Source organism: Rousettus aegyptiacus, unplaced genomic scaffold, assembly GCF_014176215.1.
Source record: "Rousettus aegyptiacus isolate mRouAeg1 unplaced genomic scaffold, mRouAeg1.p scaffold_m13_p_7, whole genome shotgun sequence".
Lineage (NCBI taxonomy): Eukaryota > Metazoa > Chordata > Mammalia > Chiroptera > Pteropodidae > Rousettus > Rousettus aegyptiacus.
Window position 1 is genome coordinate 54515032 of NW_023416310.1, and position 18577 is coordinate 54533608.

Sequence of the window (18577 nt, forward strand, 5' to 3'; positions counted from 1 at the left end):
GGCTAGTTTTTGCTCCACATTCAGACAACCAACCAAACAAACTATAAGAGCCCTTTCTAATTCCCCTTCTAAAACTTTGAATACAAGATTCATGCTTTGTGGCCTATATCAAAACATTTAGTCTGATACAACTTTATTTTTCTTTCACCATTATCCTACATCTTTAATATCCATCCCCAAATATATTACCTAGCTTTTTTGTTGTTGTTATAAATTGGAAACATACAGTTATTTTTATGTGTACCACCCTTTTCTCATGGGTGATACTTTCTATTTCAATCTTTAGGACTATTGGTACTTGAATTTAGATATAGGTCTAAAAGCAAAGAGGGATAATAAGAGTGGGTCCTGAAAAGAAACAGCAGTAGCCAGATCAGGGAGACTATTATAGGTTCTTCAGACAAAATAGAGTTAACCTCTTCAGACAGATTTGGAAAAGCTACTTCCATAGACAAAGAAGACTCAGAAAAATTTAGGTGTTCTACTTCACACCTTTATTGAAAATTTTCCATATCCTCTCATTCCATTTTCCAGGATGCCCTTCCTTCCCAATCAATATTTCACTTTAACAGTACATAGTCTACAAGGTTGGAAATTTAATTTGTATTATAATTCAACCACATACAAGAAAGATGAGACTCTAGGTTTGGCCTTCAGAAATCTTAGCCTTGCACCTACAAGAGAAAAAAAAAAGTTTATTTCAGGGCATACTTTCAGGTAATTTGTGCCTTGAGTTTGGAATTGGAAGTTCTAAACTTTGTATTTTTATTTCCTAATTTCTCCCACACAGATGAAAATAATAAACCAATCTCATTATACTCCTTAGTTTTACCAAAATACTCTAAGGTATCAAATACTTGAACACCCAGAAACTTATTATTATAAATATTCGATTAGGAGTATCCACTGGCAATCTTTTGTGTATCTCTATTAACACATAATGACATGAATAAACAATGCCCTATATACCACTGGGAACAGAATCATTAATGTCTTTAAATATAATCATAGTAGATAACTAATGTCAGAAACCCAGAACCAATTTATAAAACTTTTTTCTTAAAATTCTGTTCCTCTAAAACTACTCTTGGTACCTAAATCTGCATCAATGGACATTCCACTAAAAAAACACAACCAGCAGGATTACATGGCGCACACACACATGCCAAGGAATTGATGACATATATAGGTGGCATATAGGTAGATAACTGATAGATAATGATGATGATGATGATGATGATGATGGTGATAGAAGATAGATGATAGATGATTGACAGATCTGCAATGGTAATATTGATATCATAAAAATAAAAAAGGTTTCTCTGGGAAAAAATAGCAAGATAAAACTAAAAGAAAGGATTAAGGAGACTAGTAAGAAAAATAGATTAAAGAAAAAAAATGATAGCAATAGTGATAGTGTTAGTTATGATCATAGCGAGAGAAATAAAGAGTTTAGGGTAGTTTACTATGTTAGTGGCCTTTCTGACAACAGGTATGATAGCTACTGCTCAGCTAAGGTGTAAGCAAGGATGAAAAGCAAAAAGATTCCAGTGTAGGCAAATAGATATCTAAAAAAATGACACACGGAAATACTACTTCGAGCAATAACAATGACGTTTAATGTAAAATTATCTACAAAAGCAAAAGAGAGCAAAAAAAAGTTTGTAATAAATATTTGTGTAACGATTGCTTTCCAGCATGAAATGCATTAGCTAAAACAAGATAGTAACATCCTAGTCTCAGAGTTACATATGTAAAGCAACATACATAACAATGACACATAACCTACAATTTACATAACATATAAAACAGATATTAGTTTCTCTAGCTTTCCCTTTGATGCTACATTCCTCAATACCACTTTGTTCATAACTATTGTTTTAAGTCCATTACATTAAATATCATTTCCTATACCTTATCAATGATGCTGATATGATTGTTTTTGTGCCTAGTTGTTAGTACTTTGAAGGAAAAAAATATGCTATCTCATTTTGCTTCTCTTATATTCTAACCCAGCAGAATCAGAATTTGGGTATATTATAGGCAACCAAACAATATATGTTGAAGGTGTTTTATTTTATGTTGATTTCGAAAAAATTACCTGGGATTCACAATTCTTAAATGTTTCCTTGTCATGAGTGCTGTATACTGTTTTTCTACTTAAGCAAGCAAATTGTCACTCAGAACATTCTTGAATTGGAAGTGTAAATTAAGTGTAAAATAAACACATGTCCTCATCCCCAGCATTAAAATAATTCAGAGACCACATAATGTAATTACACAGCAACATGACAAAGAATTTATTACATTGTGCGCTTATCTCCTATTTTCTTTGTTTTAGTTTAAGTGTTTGAGATAAAATTCTACTTTAGTTTATAGTAGAGTATACATATGTTGAACATAATGAAAATTGATCTTGCATTTTACGTTGTATAAGTTTACTGTAATATTTGGCATGTTCAAAAACTTTGAGAATTAAGCATCATTTAAAATTCAAAACTATGCAGAAGCTTTTTAGTGTAATATAGTACCATTCATTTATTGTTGCTATTACTTCCCTTGCCTTTCAATTCAAATTAATAAAATCCTCTCTAAAACTAAGTTCCATAAGTTAGTACCCATGTTTTCTTTTTCTATGCAATTTGTTGTTTCATGTCTTATATTTAGATCTACTCCCAAAATTTGAAAATATTTATCTGTAAAGATATATGCACCCTGATGTTATGGTCACTGCAGCATTATTCGTGATGGCCAAGACATGGAAACAACTGAAATGTCCTTTGATAGATGACTATATAAAGAAGATGTGGTACATATATACAATGGACTATTTATTACTCAACTATAAGAAAAGATGAAATACTGACTTTTGTAATAACATGAATGGATCTTGAGATTGTCATGCTAAGTGAAATGAGTCAAACAGAAAAAAGTTGCGAACAATATGATTCCACTTATATGTGAGATATAAGGCTAAATGCAACAAATGAACAAGAGAAACAAATAAAAACTCATACACAGACAACAGTGTAATGGTTACCAGAGGGAAAGAGGAGAGGAGAGAGGTAGATAAGGGTAAAGGGGGTCTAATATATGGTGACAGAGGGAGATTTGACTTCGGGTTATGAGCATACAGTGTGCAAAATGCATATGATGTATTATCAAATTTACACTTGAAACTTATATATAATTTTATTAATTAATGACCCCTCAACAAATTTAATTTCAAAAAAAAGAGAAAAAATAAAAAATGAAGTATCATTTCAACTACATTTAAATGAATTTTTCTTTGGAAAATCTCTTTGACTCTCTAAAAAGAATTAAACAAAATAAGAGTCATAAATAAAACAAAACAGAAGCAAACTGCAATAAAAAAAAAAAAAGAACACCTGCACGACAGAGCAATGTGCATCATCTCCACCAAACTAATGTGATTATATTTAGTAAACACACTAGGAAGAGAACTTGGCAAGACCTGCTGGATCAGAAATAAACTACATAGTGCCTCGCTTGGCTTGGTTAGCATCCAGTTTTCCATGGAAACTGTATTATGTCACAGTTTAGATAAAATTAATCTAATGTTTGCAACACAAACATGTGAATTAGGTGAATTAGACACCATTATATTGCTATGTGCATTTCATTTAAAAAATAGCTTTATGTTGGTTTGTAAAATGACATTAGCACATAGCCACTTCAAAAGAAAATACAAAGTCATACACAAAGGGGGTAAAAAAATCAAGGTGGATCTTGAAAGGATTTTGTTTAATGATTTTGAGGTAAAATGGGCAGTAGACGTGCAGGATAAACTTAGATTTTGTGTAGATACAGATGTGTTTGTAGAGTGATGGTTTCCAATCAATTATTCTTTTGCCCAATATTCCTTTTCACATTTGTGGAGTATGTGGCTGGAGTACAAATTTATTTCATAGTCATAGTTTCTCACAATATATTTTTATGATTGGAATTATAAAAATAAAAAATTTCAGCTCAGACACACTCCACAAATTGATGATCATCATCATAATTTGTCCATTTTTTTGCATGTCTAAAATGGTATTCAAATGTACCATATCATAGTTTGCTTACCATCACAGTGAAGAGGATACAATTATATTTTCCTGCATTTTATATGATATGATACTGAAACTGAAATATTTACCTATTTTGAGTTCACAAAATAAAAATAATTAGTAGTGCCTAAAGTAGAAGAATGTTGCCCTGGTTCCAAATTAACAGTGCTTTCCAGTTGCTAGTATGGGAACTTAGGTCAATCACCTACAGAGTTATTCTGAGGCACATGGAGGTGAGACATGAGAAATCACTGTGAAATACAAACAGGAAAGTGTATATGTAAAATACTAAGAAAGGACACAAAAACTCCAATAGAAAAAAAAGATGGGAGACTTAAAATAATCCAAGTTACTATTTTGTAAAGCCCACAACAATGCAATTTCTTAAATTTATAAAGGGTGTAAATAATTGTGAATTTAGCATTATTAAAATGATTACCTAATGCAAATTAAATAACAAATTTATCTGCTGCCGTGTCTTATTATTGCATTTAGTCTATTGAAACTTGATTCTCTTTAACTTCTAATTTGATCTATTTAGTGTCTGTTGTCTGTGGTCTCTTAGTAGATAATGGTATACATAATTTGTATTGCCTTTATTGGTAAAGTTGCACACAATTTCATATTTTGGTCACCTGATACCTTTACTGAATGTACTGAATGTTTAGAATTCAAAATTGATCTTAAAGTTTATTAAAAAACATTTTCTCAGAATCCATTAAGATGTATGTTTTTTTCTTTATCTTATTAATATAGTGTATTACAATAAATAACTTTCGATGTTTAAACTTGTATTCTCTATAATAAACTCAAATTAGTTACAACACATTATGTACTTTACATATTGATAGATTCTGTTTGCTAATATTTTGTTTAGTGTTTTTACATCTGTGTTTATGTGAGGTTGGCCTAAAAATTTTCTTTTAAGTACAGTGATATGTTATGTTGATGTCATAAAGTCAATTAGGATTTTTATCTTTATATTGTCTTAGGAAAACTTCGGTTTCCATTTGACATTATTTTTTCTAAAGGTATTTGACTTCACTGGTGAAACCATTGAAGCCTGAAGAGTCCTTTATAGTCATGTTTTTAATTATGGAATCAATTTCTCTCTTTTTTCTTTTTAAAAATGTTTTTTTGTTAGTTTTGATATGTTATATTTTTCTGTGAATTAGTATGTTTCTCCTAAATGTTTATATATTTTGGCATAGAGATTTTCTGTTTTTATCATCATCTGTTTAATGTTATTAAGTCTGTGTGGTAACGAATCCTTTTCATAACTGATGTTTTCACTAAGATTTTTTCCTTCATTTCTTAGTCATAATTTTTCAGTGTTATGATTTTATTTTATATTTTTATTTTGCTTCACTTTTTAATTTTTATACTTCAATCATTTCTTCTACTTTCTTTAAGTTGTGATTTTCTTCTTACCATTGGACCCAAAAATGCTTAATTTATTGATTTACTACCTTTATTCTCTTATAATGAATCTATTTAAATCTATTTCTCTGAAGGAAAAATTTAACAGCACTCCACAAGTTGTAATATGTATAATTTTTTTTTTAATTTACCATATCTTCAGATTTTCTTAATGAGTTAATCTTTTACCTCTGGGCAATTTAGAAATACATATCTAAATTTTTTCAGCGCTTTGAAATTTACGAATCTTGCTTTTTCAATCAGCATATAAAATTTTTTTAAAATGTTAAATGTGGAAACAAAAATATACAGTTATTAGTCTGAAGGTATTTAGTGCAAGATTCCTCAGGACAGGTAATTTTTCAAGTGCATTGTTCCAATTTTTCATAGCTTTATAAAGTTATGGTCTATTTTTTTCCATTTGTTACAAAGATATCTGCAAATCTACCACAATGTAGCCTTTAAATTGAGACTTTATTAACAGGTACATTCTTCTTTAAAATTCTATCTTACTTGTAAATTGAGCTTTCACTACCATTAAGTGACCCTTTTTACTTCCAGTATTATATTTTGTCTTAAAGACCATTCTGTGTTACAGTAATATAGACTCATTATCTTGATTTGTATTAATATCTGCATGGACTATTTTTCTATTTTTTTTATATTAACTATTCCTATATCTTGATATTATATGTATGGCATAGGAAGAGCATATGAAAACATATATTGATACCCTATATCCAATTTGCAATTTGCTTCTTTCAATTGAAGTCTTTATTCCATTTACATTAAATAAAAAATGAAGCTTCAACCAGTGAGATATTTGGAGACTAAGTAGCAGACTATGTGAGGTTCTCATGTGAGATTCTGTGTCTTTCTTTAATGGTTGCATTCCTCTGTACCCACTCTAATTAGGCAAGCTTTGCTTCAACTCTTCTGAGCACTCTTTTAAATTAAAAATTTTTGTCTCCCTGGAAGTTGATTGTCTCATGTGTTTTAGTGGTGGTATTCAGTCAAATAAGAAATATATTTGCAAATGTCTACATTTCTAACTAAACCAACAAAAGCTAGTGCTATTAATTCATGAATAGAATTAACGTTTTCCAAGAAGGGTCTCCAGCCCCTTCCAGCATGTGAAGATGTGAAGAAGGCTCTGCCATCTACAGCCTAGAAGAAAGCTCTTACCAGAATCTGACCATGCTGGTACCCTGATTTTAGACTTCTCACCCCCAGAACTATGAGAAATAAATTTCTGTTATTTTTAAGCTGTCCAGTTTACTATATTTGGTCAGAGCAGCCTGAACAGACAACTAGCTTCAAAACAAAGTTATTATGATTGTTTGGATGTTGTACTTTTAGCCTTGGCTACAACATGGATTTGTCTCCTGTGTGCACTTTGTGTGCATCTATAATTATGTCACTAGCATTCAGCACATCCATTTAAATAACTTCAGAGTCTGGTATGGGTGGTTTTACCTCCCAGCCAGGCAGTGATACCTCATGTAGATAATGGAACATTCAGGCTTCTAAGAGTGTGTAGTGGAAACCATTTTATCTCTCATCTGAGTTAGAATATAAAACAATATTACATGAATGGTAACACCATTTTAGAAGAAAGATTCAAAGTAAGAGAGGGTAGTAAATAGGCTTGTTTGCTTGCTTTTTAGACATACTTTTTCTTTTTTCAGTATTTTTTAAGCTCAAGATGGTAGGGAAATTGGAGAGAAAAGTGAGCAAGACTGTGTTTTATGCAAAAATTCAATTTTTTTTTAAGTCATAGTTTAGACCAGCTGTCTAGTGCAAAGTGAGGACACTAGAGTAAAAAAAAAAAAAAAAAGAGTCCAAAAGATTATTTTTAAAATTAGGTCAGGCCTCTGTTGTTCACACACACACACACACACACACACACACACACATTTCTAAAAGAATCTATTTACTTGATTTGTTGGAATAGTAAGCATTCTTTATTCAGCTTGAATGTAACATCAATACACTCTCCTTTCCTGGATGTGGTAGAAATAGCAGATTGGTTTATTAACTGCATTAACTACATGCCATCTACTCTTTTGCATTTCTTAGAATGTTCTAGAGGCTGGAAAGTTAAAGATTGCCTTTCTCAAATAATCTTATAGCCCAGGTTTTGCACATATCTGAGTTATGTCAAGTGGATGCACTCATGAAGTAGAAATGAGGCTGTGTTGGTGTTTCTGCTATATCTGCTGGTTCTGTTGATTCTGACGTAAGGGATTCTGTGTGTGCGTGTATGTATGTGTGCGTGCGTGTATGTGTTTATGGTATTTGTAACAAGTATTTTAGTGCTCAAGACTTGTGAATGTCAAGAAGCAGGGCATAGGACATTGTTATGACATTACAGCTGAGATAACTTGGTCTTGGAGTGAGTACCTTTCATAAGACACAGCTCCCTGACCACTGCTTTCTTTCTTGACCATGGCAGCCATTGCCACATCTTGAAGGGGAGAGTTGTGGATGGATAGGAGCGTGGTCTACTGCTAACTACTCCAGCACTTTTAATGTCCTAAACATCTAGTTTCACAAACTACATCTTTTGCTGAATGAACTACAAGGAGTGGCTTCAGTTAGCTGCAACAACCTAAATGAGACTCCTTTTAACCTTCCCTTCAGAATTTTTACTCTAAAAATGGCTACATTCTTTAAAATTACTTAAATATTCTCTAAAAGCATAATGTTCATGATGTTAAAGTCTCCAGTGGCTCTCTTCCTTAAGTGCCATGAAAACCCTCAGCATTTTCCAATAGCTTTTAAAACCTTCCTTGATCTGTCTCATTAAATATTTCTTCTCACATTGTTTTTTACACCACTAACAATGAATGTTGTTGATTATTAGGGACAAATGTTTAGAGATAAGATATTTATAAGCAATAAAAATATTTTTACATTATGGTTTTGTATATCAAACAGGGAAATTACTGGAAATGGGATAAGTTTTGAACAACTGGACCTGGAATAAAAAGAATCAAGGAATAAGTTAGATTGTAATTCTGAGTATTATACACAGCTTGCTTGGCTTTACAATGTGTCATTACCATTCAGTCCAGTAATAGAATTACTTAAATTTAGTTTGATAAAAATGGTGTTTATGACAAATATGCTAAAAGCATTTTATTAATAAATGCTCTATATTTTTTCAGGAAGAATAAAGTATGTTATGGGCATTCTTAACACAGTATTGCTTCTTATTCACATTCTTAACACATTTTTCAGTAAATAAAATATCACATAATAAAATCTACACTTTGATACATTTTACGTTATAACAGTCTTTAATTTTCTCTTCTCTTTGTAGACTGTTTTTTTTTTCATGTTTGCAATGCTATAGATAGATCATATTTGATTTTCTACCTCATTTCCCTCTTCCATTCTTAACAAGCCAAGATGTGTTGAAGGGGAGAGTTCTCTTGAGTTGCATTTAGTAAATTCAGTTCAGGAGTATTACACCTTTTTTACTCTCCCTTCTGAGTTTTCTCTGCTGGCAAGACTTATGAAAGAGAACACCTCCCATCTGGTTAAGGAGACAAGTCAGAGAGCTGGCCAAAATCTAGAAAGTGTGTCTACTTAGAGCTTGAGCTAACACAGTTACTGCAAGTTGACACAGTGTTCTGCTAAAGATTTCCTTGGTGCGTCTGAGAAAGATAGCCAGCCTTTCTTTGGAATAAAACTGTTAGAAGAAGAACATTCTAGGTATTTTCCTTCAACAATGAATATGTTCTTTCTCTTTTGATTCCAATATTGCTATTTAAAAAGTACTATATCAATTAGCTTCTATACTTTGATTTTTTCCTAATTTTCTTTACATAAACTTTCAGAATTTCCTATTGATTTTTAAAGTTTTTAAATGTCAATATAATAAGCATATATCATTTTATCATATATCTTATTTGATATTTTATGAGCCCTTTTGCCATAAGGGTCTGCTGATTATTTCTTTAAATTTACTCAATTTCTGAATTATTGTATTTATGAAAATATTACTCTATATGGACACATTTATTTCCTTTAATCTCTCATCAATCCATTTTCCCTCCATCTCTTTATAACTTTCTTTTTATTATTTTCCTTCATTTATTTTATATTTTACTCCAAATAACTCTACTTATTTCTTCTTCAAGTTTTTCTGTTCCTCCTTTGTGTTACAAATTTTTCTTTATGTTTTGAAGATCAATTATTATTTTTATTTTGTACATACTATTTAATATATTGTTTTTATTTTATTTTAATTTGTTTTTAGGTGACTTACTATATTTCTTTTCTCTGGGACAACATATTATATGTACCTGGCCTGAAGGCCTAAACTATGACCTTTTTGGGAAGTTTGGGTTAGGTAAAAAAAAAAAAAAAAAAAAAAAAGCTTCCCAATGCAAAGATCCTCTGTTATTTTAACTTCCTTCATAATTGTAAGCTTAAGCATCCCCTTCCACCTCTTCACTAATTTCCTCTCAGTCAATCCCTCTCAATTTCTATTATAGACACTGCTCTTTTCTAAAACATGACTCCATTTACTATAATTATCTCCCTCCAGGTTATGGAGTGAAGGAGCAAGAGGTTACATTCAGAAACCAGACAAACTACTACAAGCTACAATGGTCCACTCTTCTTTCCAGCCAGGTCCAAGTGTTCTGCCCTTTCCACCATTTCTGCTGACACTGGCCTAAAAGCATATAATTTACACCTTGAAACATTATGAGAGTTTCACATAATACAACATGGGTGGAAAACAGAAGGGACACAGATAGAATTCTCTCTTAAGTTTCTTCTCCATCCATGGATATGATTTCCTCTATACTGGGGCCTAATTTATTTTGTCTCCTATATTTTCTGTTAGGATTTCTTCATCTTTTTTTTTTTTTAACTTTTTCACTTTTCAGAAAATTTCACTCTTTTTGTTGTTTTTGTTTTTGTTACTTCCCCATCTTACATCTTAGAAGAAATTAGAATGCCACCAGGAAATTTTTCATTCATCTTTTATTGGAGGAAAGATAGTACTTCCTGTGGGAAGCCTTTCTCTGAACTCTCAAAATCTGAGGCAAATTAGGTTACCTACCCCACCATTTTTTGTCTTAGCCTCCTTCGAATATAATTTTTGTAGATATTTACTGTTGCTTTGAAATATCTTCTGGCATTAATCCTTATGAGTAAACTTCTTTTTTAAGTTCCCTAAACATTTCAACTTTAAAACTCTAGGGAAAGTGTAATAGATGCTATATCGAAAAGTGGAGATTAAGATTTAAGAAGATGCTCTGTACAGATGGAATGAAAAAGAAAAAAATACATTGCTTCCACCAAGCTGTATTGTAAATAAAAATGAGGTAAAGGAATTAGCAAGAAAGTTTGGACACCACTGTTCTTAGTTAGCCTTTTCTCATGGTCAACCCCAGAACTGAAGACCCGAGTAAGAATGAGAAATCCTAAAAATTACCCAAACTTTACCTCTAATATTTATGAATTTAGTTCCCTGAGATGAGTAAGGGGTGAGGTAGGGAACACTCCAGGAAAATAAATATTCACCTTGATGGCCCGGCAAACACTAAAAGGAGAGATGACCAGAGGTGCTCTGGGAGGAAGCTACAAAGATAAAATACTAGACATGTCTCTGGCCCCGATATCCTACAGAGCTATGGGGAAGAATTCAGAAATTCTTGCATATCCTAGAGTAGGTTTCCAAGGTAATAAGCATCCCAGTTCAATAACAAAATCTGCTCTGAAGAAAACAATCAAATGATCAAACAAACAAACAAACAAAAACTATATAGCACTGTGTTTCTGAGAGAGAAAATTCTGCAACCATAACCTCAGTTGATTATATAATCTGTAGTCTCTAATCCTTACTGGACTTTCTGTGGTTAACATGTTAGACAAGACAAAAATTACATCAAATATAGTAGCTAGGGAGTATAGGAAATCTTGCGGACTGAGAAAACTCATTTCTCATGGTGACCCCAAAATACAAATAAACCCCTGTTTCTACATAGCAAGTCTCCGTCCTGGAAGGGATGAGAAAGGTGATAAGACACCCTAAAAGATTCCAAGGTGCTGAAAATAGCACCCAACAGCAACCAAGGACATATTAGTCCCATACTGTTTAGCAGACTTGCAAATGTAATATAAAGAAGCAAAGTGACACAAAATAAAATTTGCAAAGCTATATGTAGCTTGAATGATCGTTACACTGCTACAGAGTAGCGTTTTATCATACTTTAATTATCATATATTAAAATTGTCTAATTAATTTTGTTATCCAATACAATTTTAAACGTCTTAAAGGTACATTTTTTTTTGTCCTTCACCATTTATATTCCCCAAAACTAACATTGTAACTAAGATTTAGAAGTCACTCAATAACTATATATTAGATGAGTTTAATAAATAGTGCATAAAAATCAAGCAAGGATTTCAAGAAAGTTCTAGGTATTTTTTTTCTTTCAGTTTTCCACGCAGTCAGTTTGGAGTATGATAGCTTATGTTTCTTAATATCTTTACTGAAGACACAATGGTTTAAAGGGTAATAATGATTTCATGGAGATAAAATTTGTACCAGAAGAAAATAATAGAAAAGTTATATATCTATAACTACCTATAGATTTATATTCACACATATACTGTTGCCTTGGATGGCCTATATTTTGGCATGAAAACTTTTTGATCCGGTCAAGTAAATTGTTTTATTTAGAAACACTGTTGTGCTTGATCTTGAACATTAATCTGACAAACAGGAATAGAAAAGCCCTACTGGCAAATATCACAACACTCCAAAAATTTGTGAATTAATATAGATGTGGTTATTATGGTGTAGTGAGAGAGAAAATTTATTTATTCATAAAATGAAAGTTTCTTAAGTTTATCCACCTAAGGCCAGAATATCACTTCTGAAGCCCATAATATAATTAATTCCACATTATTCTATTACCATTATTATTTTGTTCTTACTTTAAAGAAGTACGTCCATATGATAAGGGCATTGATATATCAGACCACATGTGAGTTATAGTTCAGTGTAAGTACTATTTAAATAATAAATATATATATATAAATAAGTAACGCATATAAAAAGATTATGCAATAAGTGTTAAAATATTATATTTCAAATTAATTTTCTACTTTGTCTTTAAAATAGATTGATATGTTTTTATTTAAATCTAAAATGCGATAAGGGAGTCCAGTCAAGATGGTGGGATAGGTAAATGCTGTGCTTGCCTCCTCCCATTACCACATTAAAATAACAACTAAATTATAGAAAAATCAACCTGGAGAACCATCTGAAGACTAACTAAATAGAAGTCCTATAATTGAGTATATAAAGAAGAAGCCCCATCGAGACTGGTAAAAGAGGCTGAGACATGAACAAGCTGGCTTCACACTCACATGTAATGTTGAGAATTGGGAGAGATCTCTCCACTACAGCAGTCCTCCCTCTGGGGAACAAAGGGTCCTGTGGGGCTCCCCAGACTGTAGTACCAAAGCTGAGAAGAGAAGACTCATAAGATCTGACTATGAAAAACAGTGGGAAATCTGCTCATCTGGGTGAGATGGAAGGCTGCTAGAAACCTAGGCAACTTCTTAAGGAGTCTATGCATTGACTATCTTGCTCCTAGGCACTAACCTTTGGCTCTGGAAGAGGGACAATGGCTCAGGAGGCACCAGAGACAAATAGGGAGACACTGAGTTGTGTGGCTCCAAGATGAAGGCTAAATGAACAGTAGCCATCATCCCTGTGTCGAGCCCTCCTCTTGTGCATGGTGGGAACCATTCTTTCTGTGTTGAGACTTCCTTGCACATGGCCAAATCTGGATCTGTGTTGCCCTGGTGAAATCCACTCACACTACCCTTGTGACTCCCTGGAATCCTGCCCACCAAATTGTCCCTCTACAGTAGGCTCTATTGGTAGTAGTCAGCCAGCTCCAGCTTACCTTACAGTCTTTCTTGGATAAGTCTCAGGAATCTGGGGTTTCCAGCAGGCAGTAGCCAGCCTCAATGTGTTCTGAGCTTTTACTGACTGACCTCAGGTTCTGAACTGGTGCCAAATATGAATCTACATTAACTAAGTGAACACTTCTTTCCCCACGTTAATGGCTACCTGGGACCCTGACCTACTCAATTTGAATTCCTCCCAAGGCTATTTGAGTAGCTGAGCCTTTTGGGCAGCTATCAAGTGGTGGCAAGCCTTGGGGTGGGAGAGTGGCCTGGGGCTTTTGCTGAGCTGTGCCAGGCTGGGTACTGGTGACAGCTGGCCTTCGTTTGCATCATGGGCTCTCCAACAAACCTCCAGGTCCAACAAGGCAGCGACCAATTGTGGATCACTTTGTAGCCCCTACAGGTAGTCCCTGGGCTTATCACAGGCAGCAGCTGACATTGACCTACACAGAAACTCCAACAAGAGACCCTAGAACAACCACACCTAGAGGCCAACTTTAGATCACCACAGAACACCACTGATTAGCTCCACAAGCAGTGCACGAAAAAAGTGGTCTTGGCAGACACCAAAGCCTGCTTGGGCAAATCCTGCCTGGTGGAGTTAGCCCCCTTCAGAGGTTGTACACTGTAGGCATGGCCAAACCTCAACCAGTCAGCCAGAGAGTCAATTCTACTCACTGACATGCCAACAGAAAGTAAGGCTCAACTACAATGGAAAGGCACACAACTCAAAAGACACTCCTGAAACACCTGGTGCAAGAAGTCAGGGTGGCTGTGCCACTGGGCACCACAAGGCACCTACTACAGGAGGCTACCTAGCCAAGACAGGTAAAAATAAAATATTTATCTAAAACATAGAAATAAACACACAGAGGCAGCCAAAATGAGGAAACAAAGAAACATGTCCCTAATGAAAGAACAACAACAACAACAACAACAACAAACCCTCTAGAAAAAGAAATAAACAAAATAGAAGCAAGCAACCTATCAGGTAAAGGGTTTAAAATGCTAGTTATAAGGATGTTCAAGAAACTTAGTGAGAACTTCGACAAAGAGATAGTAAGCATAAAAGAGAACACAGAAACCATAAAAAAAGAAGCAATCAAAACTAAGATATACAAAGCAGAAACGAACAACACACTAGAAATCTTGAACAGCAGATTAGATAAAGCAAGATCAAATCAGCAATTTGGAAAACAAAGTGGCAAAAAAAAACCAAAACAACAACAACATAAAAAAACAATTATAATAGCAAAAAGAAAAAAAGAATCAAGAAAAAAATAAGAAGATAATTTAAGTAATCTCTGGGAAAACACCAAGGGTAATATTTGCATCATAGGGGTAACATAAGGAGAAGAGAGAGCAAGGGACTGAGTGCCTATCTGAAGAAATAATCATGGGGAAAAAAAACTCACTAATCCAATAAAGGAAATAGACATATAAGCCTAGGAAGTGCAGAGCATCCCAAACAAGATGAATCCTAGAGGCCCGCACCAAGACATATCAAAATTAAAATGTCAAAGATTAAAGGCAGAGAATTTTAAAAGCATCAAGAGAAAAGCACTTAGTTATATCAAAGGGAACTCCCATAAAACTGTCGGCTGATTTCTCAACAGAAACTTTGCAGGCCAGAAGGGATTGGCACGAAATATTCAAAGTGATAAAATGCAAGGACCTATAACTAAAATTACTCTACTCAACGAAGCTATCATTCAGAATCAAAGAACAGATAAAGAGCTTCCAGGACAAGAAAAGCTAAAGGAGTTCCTCACCATCAAACTTATATTAAATAAATATTAAAAGGACTTCATTAAGAAGAAGAAGAAAAGAAAAATTAAAAAAGAATAATAAAATGGCAATAATGGCATAACTATCAATAATTATGTTAAATGTAAATGGTTTAGATGTCCTAATCAAAGGGTGACTGAATGGATGAGAAAACAACACCCATATATATGCTACTAAAAAGAGACTCATTTCAGATTGAAAGATACACACAGGCTGAAAGTAAAAGAATTGAAAAAGTTCTTGCATGCAAATGGAAACAAACAAACAAAAACTGAGGTAGCAATACTTATATCAGACAAAATACTTTAAAACAAAGGCTAGAATAAGAGACAAAGACATTACATAATAATAAAAGGATCAATCCAGCAAGAGACTATATTTAACCCTAACATTTGTGCACACAATGTAGAAGTATCTAAATATATGAAACGTATATTGATGGATATAAAGGGAAAGATCACCAGTAATATAGTCACAATAGGGAACTTTAACACACCATTAATACCAATGGACAGATCTTCCAGAGAGAAAATCAACAAGGAAATAGTGGCCTTAAATTACACAGCAGACCAGACCAATTTAATTGATATATTTAGAGTATTTTACTACAAAGCAGCAGAATATGCTTTCTTTTCAAGTGCACATGGAACATTTTCCAAGATAGACCATGTTAGACCACAAAAAATGTCTCAATAAATTTAAGAAGATTGAAATTATATCGTGTCTTCTCAAACCATAATGGAATAAAACTAAAAATCAATTGCAAGAAAACTGAAAAATACACAAACACATGGGCACCAAATAATATACTACTAAACAACAAATGCATTAACAATGAGGTCAAAGAAGAAATTGAAAGATATCTTGAGGCAAATGAAAATTAAAATACAACAATCCAAAATCTATAGGACACCGTGAAAGAAGTCCTAAGACAGAAATGTATAGCAATACAAGCCCACCTCAGAAATAAAAAAAAATCTCAAATAGATGATCTATTCTTATACTTAAAAGAATGAGAAAAAAAAAATCAAACAAAGCCCAAAGTGAGTAGAAGGAAAAAAAGAATATAGATCAAAGAAGAAATACATAAAATAAAATTAAAGTAAATACAAAAGATCAATGAAACTAAGAATTGGTTCTTTGAAAGGATAAACAAAATTAATAAACATTTAATAAGACTCATCAAGGAAAAACAAAAGAGGATCCGAATAAATAAAATAAGAAATGAAAGAGAAGTATACTGACACCACAGAAATACAAAAGATTTTAAGAAAGTACTAAGAATATTTATATGTCAACATTGAACAATCTGAAAGAAATAGATAAATTCCTAGAAACACACAATGTTCCAAGACTGAATCAAAAAGAAACAGAAAATCTGAATACATTGATAACTACTTACAAAATTGAATCAGTAATCAAAAAATTCCCAACCAACAAAAGTCTTAGACTAGATGTCTTCACTGGTGAATGTTGCCAAACATTCAAAGAAAAATTAATGCTTATTCTTCTTAACCTATTCCAAAAAATTCAAGAGGAGGGAAAGATCCCAGGCTTATTTTACAAGGCTACCATTACCTTAATTCCAAAACCAGACAGATATTACCAAAAAAATAAATAAATTTTAAAAAATAACAATTATAGGCCAATATCCCTGATGAATATAAATACAAAAATCCTCAACAAAATATTAATAAATGAAATTCGGCAAGACATAAAAAAGATTATATACCATGATCAAGTTAGATTTATTTCTGGCATGCAAAGTTGGGTCAATATTTGCAAATCAATTAATGTAATACACCACATAAACAAAATAGAAAATAAAAATCATATGATCATATCAGTGGATATAAAAAAAAAAACTGACAAAATCCAACAGCAGTTTATCAAAAAACTCAACAAAGTGGAAATAGAAAAAATATACGTCAACATAATAAAGGTCATATATGACAAACTCACAGCTAATATCATAGTGGGGAAAAGCTAAAAGTATGTTTCTTAAGATCAAGAACAAAACAAAGATGTCTACTTTCATCACTTTTATTCAACATAGTATTGGAAGTCCTAGCCACAGCAACTAGACAAGAGAAGAAATAAAAGGCATCCAAATCATAAAAGAAGTAAACTTGTCACGTTTGCAGATGACGTGATACTATGTACAGAGAACCCTAAAGTTTCACCAAAAAAAAAAAAAAAAACTGTTAGAACTGATAAATAAGTTAAAGTAGCAAGATACAAAATTAATATTCAGAAACTGATCTCATTTTTTACACCAATAATGAACTATCAAAAAAGAAACTAATAAAACAATTTCATTTATAATTGCATCAAAAAATGCCTAGGAATGAATTTAAGCAAGGAGGTCAAAGACTTGTACTTAGACAATATAATAAGACATTGAAGAAAGAAACCAAAGAAGATACAAGTAAATAGAAGCATATATTTTGTTCACATATTTTGTTCATGGATAGAAAAATTAAAATTGTTTAAATATGCTACCCAGAGCAATCTATAGATTCAATGAAATTACTATCAAGATATCAATGAAATTTTTAATAGAGCTAGAACAAATAATTCTAAAATTTTTATGGGACTACAAAAGACCCTGAATAGCCAAAGTAATCTTTAGAAAGAAGAACAAAGTTGGAGGTATTGTGCTAACTAATATCAAATTATAGTGCAAGCCTATAGTAATCAATAAAGCATGGCACTGGCATAAAAACAGATACATAGATCGATGGAACAAAATGGCCCAGAAATAAACACATACCTATATACTCTTTTAATCTATGACAATGGAGACAAGAATAGGCAATGTGATAAAGGTCATCTACTCAATAAATAGTATTGATAAATTGGACAGATACATGCAAAAAAAAAAATGAAACCGAATCACTTTCTTTCACCATATATAAGAGTAAACTCGAAATGGATTAAAGACGTAAATGTAAGACCTGAAACCATAAAACTCCTAGAAGAAAACATAGGCAGCTAACTGTCTGACATTGCTCTTAGAAATATGCTTTCTGGAATATTTCCTTGGACAAGGAAAACAAAAGAAATACACAAATAATACTACATCAAACTAAAAACTTTTTGTACAGCAAAGAAACAATCACCAAAATGGAACCTTCTGAGTAGAAGATATTCACCAATGATACATCTGATAAGGGGTTAATATCCAAAATTTATAAAGAACTCATCCAACTCAACACCAGAACCACCAGCAATCCAATTAAAAAATTGTCAGAGGTCTTAAATAGGCATTTTTCCAAAGATGACATACAGATAGCCAATAGACACTTCTCACTAATCGTCAGAGAAATAGAAATTAAAACTGCGGTGAT